The sequence below is a fragment of the Podarcis cretensis genome (genome assembly GCF_951804945.1).
Source record: "Podarcis cretensis genome assembly, chromosome: 6".
Taxonomy (NCBI): domain Eukaryota; kingdom Metazoa; phylum Chordata; class Lepidosauria; order Squamata; family Lacertidae; genus Podarcis; species Podarcis cretensis.
Window position 1 is genome coordinate 102,025,748 of NC_137175.1, and position 4,271 is coordinate 102,030,018.

Here is a 4,271-nt window from a genome sequence, read left to right on the forward strand (position 1 = left end):
ACTGCAAATTTTGGACAAAATGGATTGTTTCAAGAAGTGGCAGAAAGATATCTCTAGATTTGTCTGGCAGGGCAAGAAATTTAAGATACTAACTGATGCTAAAGAAAGAGGTGGATTTGCCCTGCCAGACCTTAAGCTTTATTATGAATCAGCCGCATTTTGTTGGCTGAGAGAATGGCTGCTTCTTGAAAACATAGACATTTTGGACCTAGAAGGTTTTAATAATGTATTTGGGTGGCATGCATATCTGTGGTATGACAAGGTCAAAGCACATAAAGCGTTTAAAAACCATATTGTCAGGAAAGCACTGTTTAATGTCTGGATAAGATATAAGGATTTGCTTGAAAACAAAACTCCAAGGTGGTTGTCACCAATGGAAGCAAAGGCTCAGAAAAAGCTCAATATGGAGGCCAATTGGCCGAAATATTGGGAAATTTTGGAACAAGAAGGGGACAGATTAAAACTGAAGAAGTTTTGAAAAACTAAAAAACAAAGTACGAGACTGGCTTCATTATTACCAAATAATGGAGGCTTACAATTTGGATAAGAAAATTGGCTTTCTGGTGGAAAGATCAAAATTGGAAACAGAACTGTTAGATCCTAAAACTAAGAATTTGTCAAGAATGTATAACTTGCTGTTGAAATGGAATACTCAGGATGAAATGGTGAAATCTGCTATGATTAAATGGGCACAAGATGTTGGACATAACGTTATGATGGCTGACTGGGAACAGTTATGGACCACAGGCATGAAATTCACGGCATGTAATGCCCTAAGAGAAAACTTAATGAAAATGATTTACAGGTGGTACATGACACCAGTCAAGCTTGCAAAAATTTATCATTTGCCCGATAATAAATGTTGGAAATGTAAAGAGACTGAGGGTACATTTTTTCACCTTTGGTGGACATGCCCAAGGATTAAGACTTTCTGGGAGATTATCTATAATGAAATGAAAAGGTATTTAAGTATACCTTTCAGAAGAAACCAGAGGCCTTTCTCCTGGGCATGGTCGGCCAATTGGTGTCAAAGAAGGATAGAACTTTCTTTATGTATGCCACAACAGCAGCAAGAATACTCATTGCAAAATATTGGAAGACACAAGGTCTACCCACCCGGGAAGAATGGCAGATGAAGGTGATGGACTATATGGAACTGGCAGAAATGACTGGCAGAATCCGAGACCAAGGAGAAGAGTTGGTGGAAGAAGATTGGAAGAAATTTAAAGTTTATCTACAGAAACATTGTAAAATTAAGGAATGTTAGAAGGATGTTGGAATGAAGTTATGTGGTTTTAGCAGAAATGATATAAAGGTCTAAGTAAAAATGGATTGTTAATTGGTGAAAGAAGAGAATGTAAAATTATAGTATATTAAGATAAATTATTAGGATAAAAACAAAGATGGAAAGGATTTGCTGAAATATCTAATTGAACTAGAATACAAAAAAGGGAGGTGTGAGGAAGTCAAGGAAATAAGTAAAGGAAAGAAAGTTATGTAAAGGTTTGATTTGTTTTTTTTAATTGTCTGTTTTTTATTTTTTTTGTTTAAATTAATATTTGTTTATCTTTTTTTTCTAACCTTTAAAATCTTAATAAAAATCCATTAAAAAATAAATAAATCAAATCCAAACTCTTCTTCTTCTTCTTCTGAAAGCATGCCAGACGGTTTTCTCTTGCTGGGCTCTGTGGGACGAGGGCTGACTGTGCATCTCTCTCTCTCCACTTCTTAGGTATCCCAGGATTTCCCCCTTCTTGGACAGCTGGTGGCGCTCTTGTCCCTTCACCTCGCAGACAACGTGAAGGAGATTGGCCTGCAGTCAGCGGAGGCCTTGTACCATCTCCATTACATCATGATAGCCAAAATGGGTGAGGGGGATGCTGGGAAATGGCTTGTTTCTTGTAAGCCGCAGGGTGGGAGATCTGTAGCCCTCCAGAGGCTGCTCCAACTCCCATCATCCCTGAGTGTTGCCCATGCTGGCTGCTGCTGGGGTTGATCAGGGAGTTCAGGAGGGCCAGAATTGTGCTAGCACTGGCCTAACGCCAACACCCCGTTGGCCAGAGATGAGAGGGCAGTCTTGGGGGAGGAATTCACTGCTGATGTTCATCAGAAAAGCCTTCTGGACCTGACCAGTGGCCCAGCCCAGTCCAGCATCCTGTTCCCACAGGGGTTGATCAGATGCTTGTGGGAATCCAGCAAGCAGAATTCAAGCTCTTTCTACTCCTGTACTTTGCTGCCTCTGACCATGGAGGCAGAGCATAGCCATCCTGGCTAATAGCCATGGGTAGCCTTCTCTTCCATGAATTTGCCTCATCTTCTTTGAAAGCCATCTTGGTCCGTGGCCATCAGTGCCTCCTGTGGCAGGGAGTTCCAGAGTTTAGCTGTGCATTGCAAGAAGAAGGACCATCCTGAAACTTCAGTTTCATTGGAGGTCCAGTTGTTCTCATGTTATGAGGGCAAGAGAGAAAGCTTTCTCTCTCCACTTTCTCCAAGCCATACATTGTGTCTCCTCTTCCTCGCCGTTTTTCTAAATGGAACCGCCCCCCAAATGCTGCAACCAGCATTTGCTCCACAAGCACCCCAGTCCTTTTGGTTGCCCCCTTCTGAACCTTTTTTCCAATTCTGAATTATAATTTTTGAGGTGAAACCAATAATTGTTTTTGTTGGTCCCAGCAGGAAAACTGGAGGTTTTGAGCAGGGAGCACTAATGCTGGGTTCTTTTGCATGCATATTCCAAAACCCGACCCTGCTTAGGTAAGGAACTGGAGAAGAGGAGGAATAAAAATAAGAAAGGCAACATGGTCAGATGGGTCCGAGAAGACTTCTTCATCCCTGGGCCCTCCCTCTTCCACTACAACATCGCAAAAGTGGCCAAGGTAGGGGTGGCCTTTTGTACTCTTTATTGCTAAGACCGCAGCCACTCCCAGTTAGCAAAGATTTGCTCACTCGGGCCAATGGGGCCCTGCCCCACCAACTTCAGCCTGCCCTCAGGCAGCCCACGCCTTCTAGGGATGAGGGAGAGATTCAGAGCAGTTCACACTGGAAGCCAAAGCTATCAAATCAAGGCTTTCAGAAACAACAGGAGGACTGAAACACAACCTGCCTTTGAAATTCACGTGTCCTTGAATTTCGCAATGCCAAACAGTGTGTAAAAAAATCCATGCGTGAGCTATTAGTGTAAATAACATTCAGAAATGCATTGTATTAGAATAAATTGCTCAAAGACAAGTGCCCGGTAGCCTAAACTGCATGCAGAATTCTACTTATTGAAATTCTACCAGGTGCTGGGAGACCTAGGGTTCAGATCCCCACTCACGAGTCAGTCACAGTCTCTCAGTCTAACCTACCTCATGAGACTAAAACGGGGAGGAGAGAGAACCATGCATTGCCACCTTGGGCTCCTCAGGGCGGAAAAAGAATAGGAAAAGTTGACTCATTCGATGCATCTTTCACAAGGCACTGCCAAGCCAATGGACTATGCCAACCTTGTGGTGGGTGTTTTTGTTGTATATTAAGAACTAAACACACAGCCGGCAGGTTCCCACCCAGTCTGTTTGGCATTGGTTATATAACGGATAGCCACTATTATTCACCCTCTCTGTTCCTGGAAGAATTTTTTTTTTTTTTAAATTTTCTAGTCTGATTTTAGATTGAACCTCTTCATGTTCCAATGTCATAACCAATTTAAGATGTGGATCGAAAATAGCAAGGCGTCACCTGACTTTTAGTTTTGTTTGTTGTAAAATCTTTCAGCTACTTAAATAAACACATAAATAGAATCACCAAATTGTAGAGTTGGAAGGGACGTGGGGGTCACTTAGTTCAACCCTCTCAAGGCAGAGTGGAGATGTCTTTCACTTGGTTTGTGAAGGCACCCTTGGACTACTGAAACGTGGTCAGAGTGTGGAGCAGAAGAAAACTCCCTCTTCTTTCTTCTTTGTGCCAGGCTTTTGGGGAGCACCTCACGCCCAGCCAGATCAACGAAGTCGTGTTGAAGGCGATTGACAACCTGACAGTGGAAGACAGAGCCGCCTCTCAGGCTGCAGGAAAGCTCCTGAGGTCCTTCCTTGAGGAATGCGGCATGGAAATGGAGGACGTAAGGCTGAAAACGGAGGCAGGGGGAGCAGGTTTCCTCTACATCAACCATTCTCTTCGGACTTAGAATTAGCATGTTTCTGGGAAGTAAGAAGGCATTGTGTGGGAAGTAAGAAGAGCCAGTGTGGTGTAGTGGTTAAGAGCGGTAGACTTGTAATCTGGGGAACCAGGTTCGC

General features: G+C 43.0%; 1 long non-coding RNA gene across 1 annotated transcript; it reads left to right on the forward strand.

The window, feature by feature from the left end:
- The first annotated feature begins 1,669 nt into the window (after positions 1 to 1,669).
- Positions 1,670 to 4,031, forward strand: LOC307218954. Its single transcript, XR_013840186.1, has 3 exons — positions 1,670 to 1,868; positions 2,821 to 2,876; positions 3,947 to 4,031. It is a non-coding gene; the product is annotated as an uncharacterized lncRNA (long non-coding RNA).
- Positions 4,032 to 4,271: the final 240 nt, after the last annotated feature.